The following is a 23,142-nucleotide window of genomic DNA, read 5'->3' on the forward strand; positions in this document are numbered from 1 at the left end:
TATTGTGAAATAACAAGGACTTACTCAAATAATATAAAAGTATATAAAATTAAAAGTATCTCTTCCTCACTCCATCTCCTAGCCCTAGTCTCCAGAAGTAGCCACTATCAAAATTTTCTTGGGGAGACTTTGAGAAAATTCTCATCTAAAAACATATATACCTACTCATACAGATATAAATTATACATATTTTTAAGTACAGATTGGAATGTAACATACACACTATGCTGCCTAATTTTTTATTGTACAGTGGATTCATATTTCCCTATGAAAATGTACAGACCTACTTCATTCCTTTCATTAGGTACAGAGTATTCCATTGGAAAAATCCTGATTGATATAAGTTTACATGCATTTATGAGTCTACGTGTAGGATAAATTTTCCAAAAAGGGTTTGTTAGATTAATTTTTCTTTTATTTCTGAGCAAGAATTTTGCTCTTTTTAAAGATAATTAATTACTACTTTGTTCTAAAGTGACATAACACAATTACTTTTTTTTCAAGTTTCATAGCAAGTCTTCTCTTTGATAGGAAAAAGCATGAAATAAGTATATTGTGCCTGAGATTCAACCTTCTTTAATTTTTAGAAAAACGAGATGAAATTTAACATTGCTTTTGGTTAGTACCTTTAAACCTAGAGCATATATATATATATATGTGTATATATATATATATATATATATATATATATATACACATTGGAAATAGTAGCATGTTTTTACAGTAAAATTGTGAGAAATTAGTTGTTAAGGAAGTGACTGTTTTCTTTATTGGCCTTCAAAGATAAATGTCTAGAAATGTATCAACTTATTCTTCTATAATAAAACAATTTTATTTTGAAATAACTTTAAACTTACAGAAAAGTTGCAAATATATAGAACAGAGAGTTCACACATACCCTTCACTCAGATTCCCATAATGTTTATAATTTTCAAAACCATAGTACAATGGTCAAACCAGGAAATTAACATTAGTATGCTCCTATTAGCTGAACTAAAGACTTATTCAAATTTCAGTTTCCCCCTTATATCCCTTTTCAGTTCCACAATCCAGTTAAGATCCCACATTACATATAGTTGCTGTGTCCTTCGTCTTCTCCAAGCTGTGACAGTTCCCGAGTCTTTCCATATCTTTTGATACTTGATAATTTTCATACTCATGGTCAGTTATTTTGTAACATCTGATATTTTCTCATGATTAGAATGAGGTTATGCATTTTGGCAAGAAAACTACAGAAGTGATGTGTCCTTTTCACTGCATTATATCAAGGGGAAAATGATTTTTATATGCATTATAACTAGTAGTGTAAACCTCAATCACAAGGCTAACATGGTGTTTGTTAGGTTTTTCCAGTGTAAATTTACTATTTTCCTTTGGCAATTGATAAATATCTTGGGAGAGTTATTTGAGGCTCTGCAAATATTCTATTTCTCCTCAAACTTTCATCCACTTCCTTTTTCATCCACTGGTGGATCTTGCTGGCAACCATTGTAACTAGGGTGTTTACCTAATGATAATTCTATATTTCCCTGTCTTTCTACATTTATTAATTGGAACTCCTCTGTAAAAAAGAGCTGCTACTTCCTTTATTTATTTACTCAATTACTTATTTATACCGATATAGACTCAAGTACATTTGTTTTATTCTATAGGTTATAGTTAAATACTATCATTATCTTTTGCTCATATTGCTCCAAATTTGGCTATTGGGAGTGTAACAAAATACCACAGAGTGGGTAGTGGTACATATCTCACAATTCTGGAGGCTGGAAATCCATCAAAGTGTAGGCAGGTTTGATTTCTCCAAGACCTCTCTCCTAGGCTGCCAGATGTTTGTCTTCTCACTATGTGCCTTTTGTCTGTGAGGCACATCCTTTGTGTCTCTCTTTTTATAAGGACACCAGTCCTAGGGCCCCACCCTTATAATCTCACTTAACTTTAATTACCTCCTTAAAGATCCTATCTCCAAATGTAGTCAATTGGGAATTAGAACTTCAAGGTATGAATTCAATACGTAACTGCATTTATTTATTTTCAAGCGTTTAGCAGTCAAAGCTGGCTGCTGCCCCTTAGCCTCTCCTCCTACTCTGACAATCTGCTTCTGTTCAGGCTGCCTTGTTTCCTTGATTCCTCATTCTACCTTTTCTCTCCGATTCTCTAGGATGAAAAGTGCTATGATGAAGCTCTCACATTTTTTCACTCTTTGCATTCTTATTGCAGATCCATTGTTTGAGCACTTCAGGCCTGGATGATTGATTATAAGGAGACTGCATAATGAAAAGATTGGTAGGTGTTGATGTCCTCTCAGAAATTTTTGTTAGTTTGCTACAAATTCTACTGGGTTTGGCAGCCTTCCATCATAGTACATGGCTTCTCTGTGCTTTCCTAGTTCTACTGCAGATGGAGTTTTCCCCTCTGTTTTTCATTCTCTTTATTGTTTTTAGTTGGCTTTGAGAAGAGCGGTGTGAAATGCCTTTATTTGGCCATTATCATTAATTATGGATAAACTAAGTTAGTCATTGATATTATTAATATTATGGAAATTCTAAAGAGAGAACTGTGAATATTAATGGAGATTACATACTGATAAATTTTAAAGCTTTCCTCAAAATATTTGTTGGTGATAAACATAATAATAATTAAAATAAGAACCACCAACATTTACTGAACTCTTACACTATGCCCAGTATTGTGCTAAGTATTCATAATGAAAATCTAATGCACTCTTATGACCACTCTAAGACAGAGATAATAGTGTTACATTTTACAAATGGGAATACTTGTTCAAGGTCACAAGTATGATAAATATTAGAGCTGGATATCAAATGCTTGTCTATCAAACTAAATATTTTCAACCACGATCTTGTAGAGATTATCTTAAAAGAAACAAAAACAAAGAAATAAATAGAAAAGAAACAACAACAAAACACCCCTCAATATCTTACAATACCATTTTCTTTACTGAGTATTCTATTTCCAATAACTTCCCTACAATATATGTTAACTCATAAATGTACTCACAGAATAAAACAAACACATATATGTCATGGTCACTATTATGTGTAATTTTTTACTTACAAAAGCAACATATTGTCTCTACTCGGAGTAGCCTATCTGTTTCATAGTTATTTACTTCCTTATACACAAAATCTACACGGGAAATGAACCCTGGCTCTGGTTACTTTGTACTAATATAGCCAACACAGATTGATGTAGTTTTCTCTCCATGCCCAAATATCTATTAACATGGAGAAAATCTGGATTATCTGGTACTGAATGTGCAAAAATGAGTTTAGCGCTCTGTGCTGGATGATTGATTGAATCCTTGGATCAGCCTATCAAGGTTTAATTGAACTACAAATCCAATGATAATTGGAATAGAACTCTGGTCCAAAACAGGACACCAATAATCTAAGCTTTAGTTAATGAACAGAGGCAAATGGAGATTTCTGCTGTATTCATGGCATCCTTTTATTGTATCAGTCATTCAAAAACTATGGCATTGTAATATTTACAACAAAGAGTTATATAACAACAATTATGCAGTAGTCACTTTGTGCTCAGTAAATGAGTTTAGAAAAATAAGATATAACAATGGAATATTTAAAAATACCTTCATCTGTGTTTCAGCTTCCTCAAGGCTCTATATTTCTTCATGCAGTATTAATGCAGCACTAGGTACATAGTAGTTGCTAAATTCATGTTTTATTTGTTTGTACGAATGGTTAGTCTTTGGAGGAAATAGATGAGTAGATGAGGTATAATAGAATCCATTCATGATAAAAGTTTTATCAGTTGATAAAAAGGTTTGCTTACTGAATAAGATGTACATCTAGTTAGTACTGTAGTTGCCACTGTCAGCATTTTCATCTGATATTTTGAGTGAGCTCATTGGTTTAGAATTACCAAAATTAGTTAAACTGCATGCAAATTCATCTAACATTGTCACTTTGTCAAGGTTTGAGAGCTGTGATGCTTATTTCTGAAATATTTTGGAAAGTGTTATTACTTAAAAAAATTCACATTTACAAATGTTCAAGAAACTGAAGATAAAAGTGATTGAATAAATCAAAATGACAAAGTTGTAGAGATGGAGAAAAGATTAGCGGTTAGGAGGGGTTAGATATGAGTGAGAAGAGGGAGAGGGTGTGACTATAGAGGGTAGCCTAAAGGAGATTGTTGTGGTGATGGAATAGTTCTGTATCATGAACGTGGTGGTAGTTGTAAGAATCTATACACGTAATCCACATGCTTTAAATGGCATGTGTAATAAAATGGCACAGATACATTGTATCAATATCAATTTTCTGGTCTTGATATTTTTCTATTGTTACATAAGATGTAATCATTGGGGGACCTGGGTAAATGATACACAGGACCTCTCCACTAATTTTCTTACTTCTTGTGAATCTATAATTATTTCAAAGTAAAAGTATAAAAATGATTGGTCAGAGTTAATCTTGGCTTAGTATAATAGTTGTATGTTTCTTTTCCTTACCGTTTACAGGTAAAAGTTTTCTACAATTCTAGTTTGAGTGATGCTATTTACAAGCTGTACATACTTGGACTTTTGACAAGAAGTTGCAGGTGGCATATCAACTCATCAGCTGCCTCATGGACTCTTGTTGCTAAGTGATAAATGCATGACATTCAATCTGATACTTTTCTTTAGATGGCAGAATATCTCAAGTGTTTCGGTCCAAACACTGTTGTGACACTTGCTGGATTCTACCTTTATTGCAAATATGGTTTTATATATTTCACCAGTATACTAAATGTGAAATACTGTAGTTGTACTGATTTTATAGGTATCTCTGTGATGTCAAGTATACTTTGAAACAATACATCCATATTCTGTAATTCACTGATTCTTTCTTGTGTTTATATATATATTACACTTACATGAATGGTGTAAATCTTCCTCATAATACATATATAATGCTGCAAGAACACTGCTAGGATCTTAGTATATATGTATAAAAGTAGATGAGAAAGATATTAGAAATCTCTTTCCTTGCCTATCTCTGTCAATACTAGGAACCCCAAAAGCAAATATACTATCTCATTGTTTCAATTTGCAGTTCCTTAAAAACTAGTGAAACTGAGAAATAATATTTATTTCCATTTGTGTTTCCTAGTTTATGAATTGCCTCTTTGTAGTGATTTGCCTATTTTTTTCTACTTAGATAATATTCTTTTCCCAAGTGATTTAAGAAGCTGCTCTGGCTGATTATATGGAGCTTTTTTTTTTTTTTTTTTTTTTTTTTTTTGCGGGCCTCTCACTGTTGTGGCCTCTCCCGTCGCGGAAAACAGGATCTGGATGCGCAGGCTCAGCCGCTACGGCTCACAGGCCCAGCCGCTCCGCGGCATGTGGGATCTTCCCGGACCGGGACACGAACCTGCATCGGCAGGCGGACTCTCAACCACTGCGCCACCAGGGAAGCCCTATATGGAGCTTTTGTTGTATATGTTGAAAATATTCCTCAGTGTATCTTCAATGGGAGGAAGGTAAACATGGGTGTACTCAAGAAATTGATGAAAAAAGCAAGCAAACAAGCAAGCAAGCAAGCTTGCTGTGGCTGATGCACAGAGAGTGAAAGGAAGCAGGAGTGGAAAACTGTGACAAGTATAGAAACATGTAGGCTGTGTAAAGGATTTTAGTTTTTATCCTAAAGCAATGAGAAGCCACTGAAATGTTTTAAGTTCAGTGTGGGTAGGATGAAGTATGGAGATGATGGTGGTGTTGTAAATGAGGTTTATTATAAAATATCTTTAAAAATAGTTTATCTAAAACTTTTAGCAGGGCTTCCCTGGTGGTACAGTGGTTGAGAGTCCACCTGCCGATGCAGGGGACACGGGTTCGTGCCCCGGTCCGGGAAGATCCCACATGCCACAGAGCAGCTAGGCCCGTGAGCCATGGCCGCTGAGCCTGCGCGTCTGGAGCCTGTGCTCCACAACGGGAGAGGCCACAACAGTGAGAGGCCCGCGTACCACAAAAAAAAAAAAAAAAAAAAAAACTCTTAGCAAAGAATGGAACACAGGGGACTTCTCTGGTGGTCCAGTAGTTAAGACACTGTTCTTTCACTGCAGGGGGAATGGGTTCAATCCCTGGTTGGGGAACTAAGATCCCACATGCCACACAGTGTGGCTAAAATTTAGGAAAAATAAAAAAGAATGGAACATAGTAAATATTTAACAAATATCTGCTGTTCATTGTTAATATGAATGTAATGATTACTATTAACATTTCTGTCGGAAGGAGACTGAAGTCTGGTGAGGCAAAATAATTATTCCAATGACACAGCTATAAAGAATCACAGATAGATGTTTCTAGGCTAGATCTCATTCTCATTCTGATATCCAGAGTGTAAGAATGTCTACAGCGAGAAATTCATGAGCTCACAACCCAAATCTAGCCTGGGGAGTGATCCTGTTACAGACTAAACATTAGGAGTATTAACAACAAAAATTAAACCATGCATTAGGTCACTCTCACAGGCATCATACCAAGTGCATGTGATTAATGTATTGGAGGCCAAAAGACTCGGTTACAATAGTGTTTACACAGACTAGGTCTTGGGAAACAGTATTATCCTCATTGTAGAGTTAGTCGGCCAGGATTTACAAGTGCCACTTTTCAAAATGAAATAATCTACAAGCTTTGTGTTCACAAACACGCACATACTCTCTGGGTCCTCAATAAATGTTAGCTGACTGACTGACAGATAAACACCCCCATAAACAGATAAACACTTCTAAGTGAAGTGTAACCATATATTTAAAGAGGCAGTATCAGATCTACGTGTATAAACTAGAGATTAAATATATGAGAAACATAGCAAAAATGCAATAGTGAGCTGCTTAAATAGCAAATGAAGATAAATTCCAGCAATTATTAAAGTATCCCAAGTGAAAGTTTTATAAAGCAACTCTACTCCACAAAATACATGCTCTTCAAAGATCATAAACAAATCCATTTTTGTAACTTTAAATCTTTACCCCGCCTATCAATTAACTTGCAAATAATGGAGACAGTGACCTTGTTAATATGTGTGGTATTTCTTGAGAAGGAGGTATAGCATAAGGAAACAGCAGAGACAAAACTAAATTCGAGAAGTGGACATTTGATTACACCCTCTCCTCTCAGTTTACAGTATGCTAAAGTCTTATTAAATATTCTTACCTAAATTAATGAGTAGATTCCTAATAATTGAAATGCAGCAACACAAACTAACACTCTTGAGTTTAATACTTAACTAGTTTAATGAGCTTAGGCCAGATTTAACCTTTCTTAACACTTTTTGCTCTCAATGGGAATAATTTAGTAAACTCTTTCTTTAAATGTTTCATTAAATATGTGTAATATCTGGTACAGTGCTGGATATTTAATGAGCATGAAATAAGTCTTCTTTGCTGATATTATTTACTAACTCATAGTGATGATGACAATCTCCCCCGTAACAAAGCTCTCCTGACAATGGGACTGTAGTGAGGAGTTCTGGTTGAGGGAGTTTAGCTCACAGGATGAGACAGTAGATTAGTCTCTGGAGGGCAGGACAAGTCTGGTTACAAGGTGCTCTCCAGGTTGGCATAGGCTGGATGCTTGAAGTGTGTAAGTTACTGTGGCCAGACCCAAAGGAGAAACTGAAGACCACAAGCTCACCTTAAGGGGGAGGATAAAGGAAGTAAAGAACTTTTAAGTATGAGTTAAGAGGAAATCCAAACCCTGGAACGAAGACATGATCCAGCCTATTGCATTAAAGGGCCAAGAAGAGGGTTTTGTTGCTGTGGTCATTTGTATGTTTTGTTTTAAGAACTTGGAGGCCCCATTCTTTCAAGTTATATTGTGTATTGAGACTAACTGAACATTTTTCAACATCACAGTCACTGCTTCATTTTCTACAGAGGTTAGAGGTTCTTTGTAAGAAGGAGTGAAAAAATATAGTGACATATTTTAAAGGTTGATGCAAGTAGTAAAATTTGTGAATACCATATTAATAGAGTATTAATGAATACTATTATTGGGGTAGAAAGTGGCTCATAAATATCTAAAATTATGCTCTTTCTATATCCATTCCTTCACTTCCCTTCTTTTGCTAGAAATGGGGCTAAGATTGAATGGAATGTACAGGACTGTTGTGCTAAGCGTTAAATTTATCTTCTAAAATGAAATCAGATGTTTTCTTTGTAGAGTTCTTAATAATCCTGTAAGAAGTTATTTTTAGGCCAAATTCAGCTGAAAAAATTGATGTTAAGGGAACAAAACTAACAAGCCTAATATTAAATAACAAGTAAGATGGAATTTGAAACTAAGAATGTTTAAAATTCAGAAAGACATACCATGTTTCTGGTTGGAAAGACAATATTACAAGGATGTAAAACAATCCCAATCTATATACACACAATAAAACTGCAATCAGAATTCCAAAGCAGCTCATTTTAGCTGATCAAAATAATTTCAAGTCTGTTCTCTATGTCTGTGTCTTTATTCCTGCCCTACCACCTATCAGTACCTTTTTTTAGATTCCATATATGTGCATTAGCATACAGTATTTGTTTTTCTCTTTCTGACTTATTTCACTCTGTATGACAAACCCTAGGTCCAGTCACCTCATTACAAATAACTCATTTTTTCCTTTTTATGGCTGAGTAATATTCCTTTGTATATATGTGCCACATCTTCTTTATCCATTCATCTGTTGATGGACATGTAGTTTGCTTCCATGTCCTGGCTATTGTAAATAGTGCTGCAAAATAAAACAAAGTGAGAGAGTAGCATTGATATATATACAATGCTAAATGTAAAACGGATGGCTAGTGGGAAGCTGCTGCATAGCACAGGGAGATCAGCTCGATGCTTTCTGATTACCTAGAGGGGTGGGATAGGGAGAGTGGGAGGGAGGCTCAAGAGGGAGGGTATATGGGGATATATGTATACATATAGCTGATTCACTTTTCTGTACAGCAGAAACTAATGCAACATTGTAAAGCAGTTATACTCCAATAAAGATAAAAAAAGAATGAAATTTAAAAACATTATTACAAAATATATATGGAACAATAAGAGTGTAAGAATTGCCAAGAAATTTTGTAAAAGAATATAAGGGAAGAACTTCCCCTATCAGTTAATAAGACATTATAAAGCTGCAAACAGAGCAACATGACAGTGGCACAGGAATAAGTGGATAAATGAATGGTTCTGGCCATAAACTAAAATTACATGAATAAATTTCCTAAGTACTACTTACCTCTACCTATCTCTATTTCTATATCTACTCCTAACCCTAATGCTATCATTACTCCTATTCCTACCCCACTCATATCTCTATCTCTTTATTCTACCAGGACCAGAACTCTCCCTCTCTCTTCTTACCCATCTATCCATGTCTATCTCCATCTATCTATCTATCTATCTATCTACTTATCTAATATATTTATATCTATGCATAGATATGGAGCAGGGAAGAACCCAAGATAACACAGATGTATTGGAAAAGACTGAGAGGTTTGATTACAGAGAATATTTTCAATGTTTTTAGAGAAAATACATCAGCAGCAGAATCAAAAGATAGATAATATAATTTAAAACGTCTCCAACACATACGATAATGGGCTACTCCTAGTACACAAAGAGATTTTACTAATTAATAAGAAATAAATCAAGCAGCTCAATTGTAAAATGTATAAAGGAAATAAATAGGCACATCAAAATCTATATGGAATGTTATCTCTGCAACAATGTCTCTTATTCATTAAGACACAATTAGAACCTCTGTCAAAAATTAGTCAGAATTCTGCCACCTCTATTCCTCACAATTTTCCTTTAGGTTCTCCTCTTACCCTATGACCAGAGAATTCAGTACTCTATAAAATTGGCTCTTCCCTAAAATTCTTTCTTCTCCAAAATTTCTAGACCTTCTGATTAAAATCCCCAGTTGATTAGAGCTACTAATATCAGCTAGGTATTGATTTTTCAAAATACACACTAAGGTAAAAGAAGGCTTATGCCTTTTAAGGGATCTGATTTGCACAAGTAAAAGACACAAATGTTTGATCCTGTTTTATAGTTTGAGGAGACAGAAGGCTTCTACTGATTGGTTTTACAAGATTCTGGAAAGGGCTACTTTTAATATTAGAATTAAAATTCGGGGATAATTATCTTCTAAAGAGGTTATTCCTTATCTTCAGAGATGTAAATACTCAACATAAAGTACTCAAGCTTATCTTTTAAAAACATGCAGCAATTATCAGAGAAGACCCAACCCCAGAGAGATTTGTGCTATATACATTGGATTGACTTTATACTGTGGCCCAAAGGAAAAATGCCACAGCAGTGATACCTGATATTGCAATAAAGTCAGAAGAACAGTAAAAAAGAACTATGCAGTCAGAAGCAGAAGTTGGATCACTTACATACCTGGGCTAAAAGATGGCAAATGCCAGAAATCAATGCAGATAAACGTAGAATATTTAATCTTGAGAAGAAGCAGAGTGAATGTTCAAAAAAGTAAAATAAATAAAACAACAACAACAAAAACATTGCATCATATTGCCCGAAGAACAGATTTGAGAGTTTTGGAAAAATTCTCTAAAGTGGGCAATACATTGTATAGCTCTCCAAAGATGAAGGCAAAAAGATGGTGACACAGTTCCCCTTGAAATACAACATAAACCACAGGGAAAAGGGAAGGTTTTCAGATTCTCTCTAATGAAGTAACTAAACCTCTGGAGCACATGGCTGTTATTAGCCAGATCTATGGATGGAAAAGCCTGAGCGGTGAACACTCATCATAGACAATTTTAATGGCACCAAAAATTAGAATTTAACTTTCTTCCATATTTTTTGTCAAAATATTTCTATGAATTCCCCATAGGCAGTAAACCATGTATCATTTTAAGAGTTTGAATATGTCAATGACCTTGTTGTTAAAAAGAATAAACATTTTTACACAACACTAACCTTCTAACCCAATCATCCCTCTCAAAATATTGAATTGAAAGATGTACAAATTTTTTCTACTTTAGAAACACATTATTTTGAAAATAATTCCTGTTGATAAATGCTTATTTCTTCTCTCCCTAACTCCTTCTTCTCTCCCCTCCCTAATTTTATCTTTTCTTCCCAATAGCAGTTGATAGAAATTTGTTTTCTTTTCCCTAATTTTCTACTGCTGCTATCTTTTGCTGTCCTTAGGAAGATCCTAAAAACTTATTTACTAGTTTTTATTTCCTACTGTATTACATTCTTCGGTATCTTTGCCATAACGGTATCATTAGAGAATAAATTTTATAAGATCAATAACCAGTGAAAATCTTATAGAAATTTTTGCATGCTCACTGTGTGCCAGGCATTAAGGGCTTTATTTTTTTTATTTTTATCACAGTTTATGAGCTAAATCTTGAAATTACCCTACTTGCAAAGGAGAAAACTGAGGCTCAGAGAGATTAAGATTACAGGGCTAGTCACAGCTAGAGATGCGGTTCGTAAAGGCAGAGATGTCTGAGTCTAGAGTAGTACTTACACCCTACTGTACCACTGCGAGATAAGTCCTGGAAACAAGACTTTTAACTCTTGTGGGGACACCATATTCATTAATAGTTTCAAACAATTCAAGGCATTGAGAAATAACATTCCACTGTGCAGTCCAATGATAAGTGAGGAACTGTGCCAAGTCCTGGGAGAGAGAGGGTTTTCCATCTCTCTGCCTACTGCTTCTCATTTCTTTATACTTGTTTGTAAGATCAAATGCAAATGGATGAAATATTTAGTGAACAACTTGGCTTTATAAAGAAGACGTGCAGCCTGCTGGTTTCATAGATTTTCCAGACAATCATTCTTCATACGTATTTACTTTTTGCTGTTTCAGTGGATAAAAGGGACCAAATTGAAACTCAGCCCTCATCTTCATCTCCTGGTTGGGACAAAGGTAAATATACCTTCAGGTTTGATTCAGTAGGAAAGGCACATCCAATCTCATTTCAATAAGCATCTGAGCAACTATCAAAGATCCATTACCTTTAGAAGGAGAGGGAAGAAATGAATGTCAGATTATTAAAGACATGACATCCTAATTAAAAGAGTCTGTGTAGAACGCCAGAGCGGGTATAGACAGAGCCAAAGTGACTGTGAAATCTTGTCTCTGCAGATGTCAATAGCCTAAGAGCAGATCCTTTAATTAGAATCTTCTTTTATTTTGTCTACGCTCTAGACATGAAGACTCATTGCAGTCACCCTGCCTAGGAGCTGAGTTGCTTAGAACAAAAAAGCCTGTCCTGGAAAAAGAAAATCACGGTCGTAACAGTCCAAGTAGATAAATACGTATATAGACTATCATTTTCTTGTAGCAAATGGTAAAAAGATATGCGGGTGACAGTGAGAGAGTCATGCGGAGGGCCTGCTTTATCACGTACCTCTGACTATGTTTTCCAAGAAGCGCTCCTCACCTATCCCAGGCCCCTGGCCATCATTAGTCCTTGCACATGGAAGCAATGAAGGTGTCTCTTCAAGTAAATCATTTGAGGATTTTTATAATCTCAAAAAATTTTTTCTAATATTTTTTTCTAAGTTTTCCAGGTTTAAGGTTTTAATGTTTTTTTACAGGCTCCAGACGCGCAGGCCCAGCGGCCATGGCTCACGGGCCCAGCCACTCCGTGGCATGTGGGATCTTCCCGGACCAGGGCACGAACCCATGTCCCCTGCATCGGCAGGCAGACTCAACCACTGCGCCACCAGGGAAGCCCTAATCTTTTATTATTTATTGAGTAGCAGTTTCGTAGAGCATGGTGAGAAACCCTGGGTAAATAGTTGGATGCAAAATCTGTGCCGTCCAATGCTCTATTAAAAACTAATGAGTTCTTTCTTTTTCATATTATCACTGTTCTATCCTCTGGTGCTTAAAAACTAATAACATGTGGGTTTATAAACCTTTGGCTGTTGATCAGTAAAACTGCTGATAAATATATTTTAGAGATTGCACGGGAAATTCTGCATATAAGTTTTTTCTTCAACCACTGGAAAGATCATAGGCACCTATTTCAACTGAACATATTTTCCAGTGGTTTTTTTAATGATATCGGGATAAAGAAAATTACATATCAACATAAAAAAATAAAATAAATCTATTTCAAACTGCAACTTTGAAAATTAATCAGAAAAGATGTAAATAAGACAAATGCTATGGAATAAAGTTAAATATTTCTCACTTCACTACTGATGAGGATCTGATAAAATATTTGCAAATCATTGCAAATAATGTCTTCTTGTTAGAATTAATGAGAATAAAATGAATAAGGAAGAAATTACACTGTTCTAACTTCTTTTTTGAAAGTCTTATGTCTGTATTTATTTCTGGTATCAAGTAGAATTGATTTGCATCTGTCTTTTAAGTCTTAGAACTTAAAAGGTTCTGGTGGTTAGAAATTTATGAAACCTGAAAGGGTCTGACCCTTATCTAATGAGGAAAAAATAGAAAGCAGGCACACTGAGAATCAGTACAAAATATGAAGTCATAATGACTTTGACTATTGAATTATTATTCTTGTATTATCTATGCATTTGTAAGTCCAACATATATAGGAATAAGGGCAGGAAAAAAGAAAGAAAGGAAAGAAAAGGATGGAAAAAATGAAGAAGGGAAGAAGGAGGAAGGCGAATGACGAGTGGTATGTGATGAGAACTGAATCAAATATAAAAGGGCTTTAAGTCCTATGCTGCTTATTTAACACAATTCTAGCGTATTTTTTCTCAGTTTTATAATGAAATATCACATCTATTCTTTCAAGATAAATATCATTCTTCCTTCTCTTAGACTATAATTTTGAAAAAACTTTAATTTTGGATTATGTATGCCATTTGGACCTTCAATTTATTTGTGGCAGCAAGCACTCTGATGAATGTACTGTTTGTCCTATAATTGCTGTCTTCCAATGAGCATTTTGTTCCATTATGATCTCCTAGAACATTTTATTCTCAAAAAGATATGGCACAGACTGATTCTTCATTTTAAGGATGCTTCTTTAACTTCTCCAGGTTTTAAACTAGTTAAAATTATATTTTGAATAATAAAAAGTGGGGGAGAAAAGAATTATCAGGACTGGGACACATTTTAAAATTCATATTGAATATTTCTTTTTATTTTGGAAATGCAAATATATCATGGAATGTAGCCTAACACTTATAGACAACTCATTCATGACATGCATTATTAATATAAATATGTGGATGGAAACAAATTTTGTTGTAGAAATACAGAGTGTTTTTTAGCAAACTATGTTTTTTAAACCTTTCCTTATGCAAGCTTTGTCATGAATGCAGTAATGCTGATTTTAAAATAAAGGCTATCAGTGAAAGTATTGCTGGCTTTTTTGATAAGTAAAGAATAATGACTTTATGTGTTTTATGAATGTTACATTGTTTCTTACAAGCCATCTCTGTGATTTTTGAAAATGAAGAATGAGTGATTAGGAGAATGTGCATTTTATTTCAAGTATATTAAGTAATTTAATTCTCAGCAACATTGTATCAAGGCCCAAGTGAGACTATCTTGTAAGAATTTACTACAGAAATAAGTATTTTCAATGTATATAAACTTGTAAAAAAATGATCTGTGGTGACACACAGCATAACAGGATGGCTGGAAATAAAATTAGAGAGGTCAAAAAACATATTCTTCAACAAAATGTGGTTGACGAAAAAAATTACAACAGGCCCAATGATTTATATTTAAATATAGCTCTGGGCTTGCAGATTGCCAAGTCAAATAAGAGTATATTTCTCAATGTATGACAAAAGAAAACATACCAAATTTTCTGACAAGAAAGATGCAAACAATGTGGTAAATAATTCTGCAAGGAAGAGGCCAATTCTCAAGGCACAGGTTATAGATGGACTTATGCAAGTATTTAGATAGAAATTTCCTAGATGTTTCAGGAGAAGGAGGGAATATTATTGCTTCCCATGACTGTTAATTTTTTATATCCAGCTAATTTTTTACATCCATTTACTAATGTATTATATAACAATGTTCTATACATTGGGGTGAGCAGCACCTTTCTCATTTGTAGTTAGTTCTCTGCCTGAAATGCTCTCCTTTCCCGCTACATTTCAGTAACTTCTCACCCTTTAAGGCTCATCACAAACTTCATCTCTTAAAGGAAGGTTTCTCTAGACATCCTGAAGCTTTCTCATAGCACCCCAGTATGGTACTTTTCATTCTATATTGTTATAGTTGATTCACTTCTCCTCACTAAACTATAAACTTCCTGAAGGTATGGAATATCTTGGTTAATATTTTATTCCTAGTACTTAACATGTCTTTGACACCTAGTAGATGCTCAATAAATCTTTGGTGGATGGATGAATGGATGAATGAGTGAATTTAGGGTTGCACTGAGGAGTCTTGTCATCAAGAAAAATCCTTGTCATCAAGGGTTTGGGGCCAGGCAGTTGAGTGGGGAGAAGGAAAAGAGGGGGAAAGACAACACTGTGTATGGAGAGGGGTGGGCTTATCTCAGCTTAGAGCTCAAATTTCACCTACTCTCTTGAGTAGCTTCCCATTCATTAAAAGCCAGCATGGATATTGATTCTTGTGAGTGGAATTAGGTGAGGGATGAGAAAAGGTTTTACTTAATCACAGTTCCAAAGCTCAAGCTGCTGTATATTTGGAGGCTGAAGGAGAGAATCAGAGAAAATCTTGATAAAATTCTATTCTAGAAAACAGATTTTTCGTGCATTTGTTTTTAAGTGTCTTTATCATAGTTGCCTTTGAGGAAGGCAATTTATATTTAGCAAGAACTGCTATTAATTAGTATTCACGTGCATGGCCTTTCTTTCTGTTTGTTCTGATGTTCCAAAATTGCAAGGAAAAAGTGCCTGCCATTTAATTATATTAAATCAGATATGTGAACAACAGAATTCTGGCGTCAAGGACTGTATTAGCAAATTGTGCCAATTAGAAACACACAGCAAGTACCATGCACTTTCCTTTTGCATTAGTGGCTTTTAAATCATATAGTGGCACAGTAACAAATACAGCTAGCATGGTATGACTGTCACATTTTCCACACGTTCATTTTTAGCTACTTTGCCTTTTAAAGAAAACATACAGTATGCTGTAGGCCTACACATAAAATGCTTCCCAAAATATGAGATAATTATATGCTTAAGGAGTAATATGCAAACACTCTTCTTCAGATAATTATGAACACTTATTTTTCCACATGGGAAGCTAGCCAAGAAGTAAAGACATACTGCACTTTGGGAAGTCATCCGTTTTTAATACACGAGACAGTGTCCTATCAAGTATCACAAAAAGAAAGTTAACAAATTTCTTGTAATGAAATGAAAAACCAAAAGTAAAACAAATTTTTAAATGACAATTAATATCCATCACACAGTGCCCCATTAAAAAACAATGCTATGAAGGGACAAAATCTGCTATAAGAATAAATTTTGTCAGCCATAAATAAACATTCGATTTTTTAACAGATTCTGAAGATATATATATCTTCCTCCAAGAATATTCTTTGAAAATTAATAGAAATTGAAAAGTAAGTTTGTGTAAGCCATACTTTTGGGTGTCTGTTATTTACACTTAAGTAAATCTTGATTAATTATGGTAAAAGATGGTAATTATAGCATTGAATGAAGAAGATGGATAATTGAAATATACAAGATGCTAACTTATATTTTTGTCCATTGCTTAAACATTCTAAAATCTAAACTTTTACCAGGTCTCCATTATGATTTTAAACTAATTTGAGTATTAAGAAACTTTAAATTCTATTGCTTTGGAAATTTTATTTATTTAAGAGTAAAATAAGCTGATGATTAATTTTAGTTTCTTTTAAGGTGTTTTTGTACATATTATTAATTTATTGTCTCTTGTTTTTAAAATTTGACTAATACTGTAATACTATCTGCTAAAGAAATTTTAAACATTCTTTTATTATTTTAGGTAAAGTTTACATACAGTTAGATTCACAGCCAGTACTTTAATGAGTTTGACAAATTCACACAAATATATAACTAACACCCCAATCAAAGAACACTGCTATAACCCAGAAAGTTTCCTCATCCTCCATTGCATCAATCTCTCTCACCCACAGACACTCTTTTGTTTCTATCAACAAGAGTTTAGTATGTTCTTGAACTTCAAATAAATGGAACTACCCAGTATGTGTTTACTTATGCTATTTTTTTGAGAGATTTTTGAGATTTCTCTCTCTAGTTGCATGTATCAGTAGGTCATTCTTTTTTTATTACTTAATAGTACTACATTGCATTACATGCAGCAATTTATTTGTCTTCCTTCCTTCTGGCACACTTTTGGATTGTTTCCAGTTTGGAACAATTATTAATGAAGCTGCAATAAAAATACTTTTACAAGTTTTATGTGGACCTATGTTTTGATTTCCTTTAGGTAAATACTAGGAGTTGAAAGGCCAGGTCATATGAAAAGCATATGTTTAACAAACTGACAAACAGTTCTCCAAGTTTGGGTCAGTTTATACACTCACAATCATTATATAAAAGGGATTCATTTGCTCCACACCCTTGTCAATATTTTGTGTTTTCAGTCTTTTCAGAAGTGTGTTGCTTACTTTTCAAATATTGGAGAATTTTCTAGATATCTTCCAGTTACTGACTTCTAGTTGAAATCCATTATGGTCTTAGAACATGTTTTGTGTGAATTATTTTCTTTTACATATGGTAAAGTTTGTTTAATAGCACAGAGTATTGCCTATCTTGATGAAGACTGAGTTTATGTTCCAACAATATTATACCCCCTTACATGTAGTAAGGACCTTATAACAGTATATTCCTAATTCCTTCCCCTCATCCTTTGTTGTACTCTGTCATATATTTTAGCTTTTACATGTGCTATGAACGGCACTGTTATCTTTTGCTCCAGTTCTCTCTAGAGCAGTAAAAGTTAAGAAAAACATAAATTTAATTTACTTAATTTATTCCTGTTTCAATGCGCTTCATATTTTGTGTAAATCTAAATTTCTTACATTCTTTCTGTCTGAATAACTTTCTTGAGTATTTATTTTCAAGATGGCCTGTTGGCAATAAATTCACTAAGTTTTAAAAATTCACTAACTTTTTGCTTGTTTGAGAAAATATTTATTTCTCCTTCATTTTTGGATTATATTTTACCAGTATGGAATTCTAAATTGATACTCTTTCTGTTTCTTCCAGTACTTGAAAGATATCACTCTATTGTATCTTTTCTTGCATGATTTCTGATGAGAAGTCTACTGTAATTCTTAACATTATTTCTCTGTAGGTAATGTGTCTTCTTTCTCTGCAAGATTTTCTTTTCGTCTTTGGTTTTTAGCAATTTGAATATGATATGTATAGGTGTTCCCTTCCCCCTCCTAAACCAAATGCTTTTCTGAGATTCTTAAATCTGTGGTTTAGTGTCTTGTCACTAACTTTGGAGAATTCTCAGCCACTATTTTTTCAAGTAATACTTTGACACTGTTTGCTCTCTTCTTCTAGAATTCTAATTATACATGTATGTTAGACTGTTTGATATAGTCCCACAACTCATGGACACTCCCTCGGTTTTCACTTTTTTCTCTTTGTGTTTCAGATTGGGTAATTTTTATTGACTTATCTGTGAGTTCACTGATCTTTTCCTTGTTTGCATAAAGTGTACTGATGAGTCCATTGAAGGCAGTCTTCATCTCTGTTTTTGTTTTATATTTCTAGCATTTCCATTTGATTTTTGTAGTTTTTATTTCTCCCATGAAAATATCTATCTGATCTTACATGTGGTATACCTTTTCATTAAGAGCCATTAACATGTTAATTATAGTTATTTTAAATTCTTTGTCTGATATTTCCAACATTAAAGTCATATTTGACCCTGGTTCTGATGAAAAAAGTCTTTTCAAACTTTTTTCTTTTCTTTTTTTTTTTTTGCATTTCCACATGCTTTGTAAATTTTTGTTAGAAGCTGGACATATTGTATACAAGAGTAGATAATGAGATAAATACTCTTTTATACTTGGATATGTGTGTGCCTAGTCTTATGCTAGGCTTTTAGTGTGGAGGATTGTGTTAATATACTCAGGATTTGGGCTGGGTTTGCAGTTTATTGCACAGGCTTCAAATCCCCTAGTTATAGGGTGTGGATGAGCTTTCCAGAACGTTTTTACTCAATACATTCTCCCCAGAGAGAAAACAGCTCTCTAGCTACATCCCTTTGTTAAAATTACCAATGCTTGCTGGCAAGGTGATGGAAGGTGGAGGAGGGGGAAATGCTCTCTGCTGTTCTGATTAAGCCTCATTCTTAGGCAAGGTGAACCTGCATCTCAGTGTGGGGTGGCTTTCACAAGTGTTTTTTGCTCTTGCTCCAGTTAGAGTACATATAATTTTGCTTAGCACACATTCCTGCCCCTTCCACAGAGGTAGAACTTAACATTTTCTCTGTTTCTTTTCTCTAGCTTTAATGGGTTCCCAACAGTGCCCTAAGCAAGAGTTTTGTGACTATTCTCCCTGCAGACCATCTCCCTCTAGGGGAGATAGGGGAGATGGGTTTGGGTGGAGTTTTGACTGGCTGCAATTCCCCACCCCACCCCCCACCCCCCACCGACAAGTGTCATGAGGTAACTATTCTCAGGAATCTACACAATTTTCTCTGAGCATCTGGTGCGGTTCATGGAGAAAAAATTACGTTAGAGGGCACAGACTACCCTATAATTGCAGCCACAAATGACTTTATACCTTCCTATCAATAGATATTTGGCCTTTAGTAGTTCATTTAAACATATTAACTGACTCTTTTTACAGCCTTATATGGCATCTAGTGGCATTTGACTCAACTATACAAATTCTGGGCTCCTTTTTATCCATGAAATTTCTGCCCTGAAGTTAAAGTTTTCTGATAGATTCAAGAAAAAGTCACTAATTTGAAGTTAGAGATTTTTTTTTTTTTTTTGGTAATGGTGAGATCAATGTTCTTTACTGCTCTCTATATCTCTGAGATGAAACGAAGTTTATCTATGTTTTTAGTATATCTATTTTAATGGGGGTGAAGTGGTATCTCATTGTGTATTTTAGTTGAATTTTTGATGGCTAATGATATTGAGCAGCTTTTTATATGGTTATCAGCCATCTGTATATCTGTAGTGTAGTTGAAAGAACTTTATTGCAAGTTTTTTTACTTGGTTTAAAACTTAATTGGTTAATTGGTATTTTTGTCTATTATTGATTTATAAGTGCTCATTACATATTTTGGATACAAGCCTTTGTCATATAGATGTATTGCAAATATTTTCTCCCTGGCTATGGCTTGCCTTTTTATTTTTTAATTATTGACGAAGAGAAGATTTTCATTTATATGAAATTCAATTTATCAGTTTTTATGGTTCTTGTTTCTTGTGTCCTTTTGAAAAAAATATAGCCTATTCCAATAACAAAAACATTCTCTTATTATTTTCTTGTAGGAGCTTCATGATTTTAGATGTTTAAGTCTATGATCCATTTCAAATTAATTTTTGTGTGTGGTACAATGTAGGAGTGAAGGTTCAATTTTCTTTTCCCTAAATATTTATGTACTTGTTTCTAAAAGCATTGGTTGAAAAGTGTTCCTTTTCTCATTGAATTATGTTGATACCTTTGTTGAGAAACAGTTGGCCACATATATGCATGCCTATTGCTATATTCCATATTCTTACCATTAATATACTTGTCTATCCTTAAGCTGATACTACACAAGTGTGATTACTCTAGCTTGATTGTTCTTCTTTGAGGGTGTACTGAAGTTGGATGGTGTTTTATGTTGTGGTGAGAGGGAACTGGAGTTAGATTCATAAGACTCAGAGTCTTGTGTCTGTTTCAATTTCATTAGCCGTGAAATGAAACCAAGACTTTTAAATCTTCTGAGCTCTTCTACCTTCTCTCCCACCCTCTTTTCTTTATTGACTTTCTTTTTTCCTTTTTATTTTACATACTAAAATATAATATCTACCTTGCCTACACATCATGTAAAAATGCTTTGAAACAGCATTGCTCCATATAGAGTTATAAAGGATTTTGTATTTGCGTTATGTGAAAGGTCATGTGTACCTCTTTAGAAGCTTCAGATTTTTTATTTCTGATTTTGACTTAAAGACAAGGAGAACCAGGGACACAAAGCCATAGCAGAATGACTGTTGTATTTCAATTAAAACGGGGCCTCTTTTCTTCTCATCACCCAATACTTCTAGCTATAGTCAGGTAAAAACCCAATTAATTATTAATTGATGTGCATTAAAATTCATTAACTCTTCATGTGAGGTCTGGGCTATAATTAACTGTCTTTCTTACCTTTTGTTCTGAAATCTCTAGGTAGAAGATCCCATCGCTAATAAGAAGGAGGGAAACAGTTTTGCCGCCAGTAGTTAGTCAGAAGCAAGGTCTTCAGAAGGCTGGGTGACTGAGTGCCCAATATCTGATCATAACCAAGCAGCATTGTCAAATCTCCCAAAACTATTTTCATATATGAAGTTTATCTTTGACATATTTGAAAAGGAAAAAAGAGTAGTAATAGTTACAATGTTCTGTTCTCATGATATTTGCACATTAAATTACACTTTGTGTATGTCTTCAACCTAATAAAAATTTATATTCAAACTTAAGATCCAAAAAAAAAAAAAATACTCCCTGAATGTGCAGTTTCAAATAGATAGTTTTAAACTTATCAATTTTAAACTAAATGTATTGAAATCACTATATATTTTCTTAAAAGACACGTTACAAATGAGTGATAGACAAAATAAATTATCTCAGACTCAACAGAAGTAAGAATTTTCCTAAATAGCTTGCATTAGCTTCTCAGCATGACATTTGGACAGATTTACAGTCACAGTTATGTTGGAGCTTTGGTATCTGTAATCTACAAAAATAACCAAAAAAAAAAAAAACCCCAAAAAACCCCACTGTTATTCCCTATGATCTCAAGCTCCTTAAAAACTAATTATGCACAGACTTTAAGGGAAGATTTTAACCCATTTTACAGTGAATTCCATCCATGTGTATATTCAAAAGAAGGAAAATCATGTGAAATGAGAAAGAAATCTTTATAAAATTTAGAGAAAATCATTAAGAATTTTCAGTCCTTCCATTTCTCCACTCTCTAAATTGGACAACTGGGGCCCCATGATTTAAATGACTTTTCCAAAACTATAATTCTGGTAAGTGCCAGAATTGTAGGACAAACCTGTTTTCTACCTGGTTCACAACTAGTTCTCTCCAGGACATAAAAAAATTAACTCTTAATTCATTCCTGAATCTAGAAAACTCTCACTCATTTTTATGTTAATCTGGAGATACTATAGACAGCTCAAGCTCCCAGAAGATAACAACTACGTGTGATGCTCATAGCTGATACTTATTTCAGTGCTATTATGTTCTAGGCTTTGTTCTAAGTATTTACATCTACTAAATAATTTAACCCTTAGATTAGTCCTGTGAGATAGGTCCTATTATTATTATCTCCATTTCACAGATGAAAACACTGGGGCTCACAGAAGCAAGCCTATGCTCCTAACCTCTGCATACGAACGTCTATATATAATAATGACCTACTGTGGTTAAGTATACATATGAGTCCAATTCCATAATATCAGCATTATGAGAAATTTCTCCAAATTTTTAACAAGATTTTCAAATAATTACCTATTGAACTACAAATTAGACAATATCCTCTTAGGTCTTGCTGCTTTAGATTCTCACTAGTGCTGAGGTGAGAAATGATTGAAGAACAGGGTTCTATTTCACTACTCATATATTTAAATATTGAGAAATTATTGAATAAGATGTATTCTGATTCTTCTGGGTCTCTTTGCTGACTCTTCCTCCTCTCAATGTCAATTACCTAGAGCTAGGTCCTGGGTCCCTCTTCTCCTTCTACATTCTCTCACTAGGTGTTTCCATTCAGTCACTGGGCTTTAAATCCATGTATATGCCCATGGCAACTAAACTTCTATCTCTAGCCATGACCACTGAGTTCCAAATTTAAATATTTGTTGATGTGCCTTTTGACCTCTCCACTTGAATTAATAAATATCTCAGATTTAATATAACCTAAATAGAATTCTGTAATCCCTTCTGTTCTTAAACACAGATCAGAGAACAAAAGCAAAACCAAA

General features: G+C 34.2%; 1 long non-coding RNA gene across 1 annotated transcript in view; it reads right to left on the reverse strand.

Moving 5' to 3' along the window:
- LOC132519271 (uncharacterized) overlaps positions 1-23,142 on the reverse strand; it is a 32,781-nt gene that overhangs the window by 3,999 nt on the left and 5,640 nt on the right. The window contains exon 2 of the long non-coding RNA XR_009540135.1: positions 11,938-12,016. This is a non-coding gene — a long non-coding RNA (uncharacterized LOC132519271). The remainder of the gene's footprint in view (positions 1-11,937; positions 12,017-23,142) is intronic.

Source organism: Lagenorhynchus albirostris, chromosome 4, assembly GCF_949774975.1.
Source record: "Lagenorhynchus albirostris chromosome 4, mLagAlb1.1, whole genome shotgun sequence".
In the NCBI taxonomy this organism is placed as follows: domain Eukaryota; kingdom Metazoa; phylum Chordata; class Mammalia; order Artiodactyla; family Delphinidae; genus Lagenorhynchus; species Lagenorhynchus albirostris.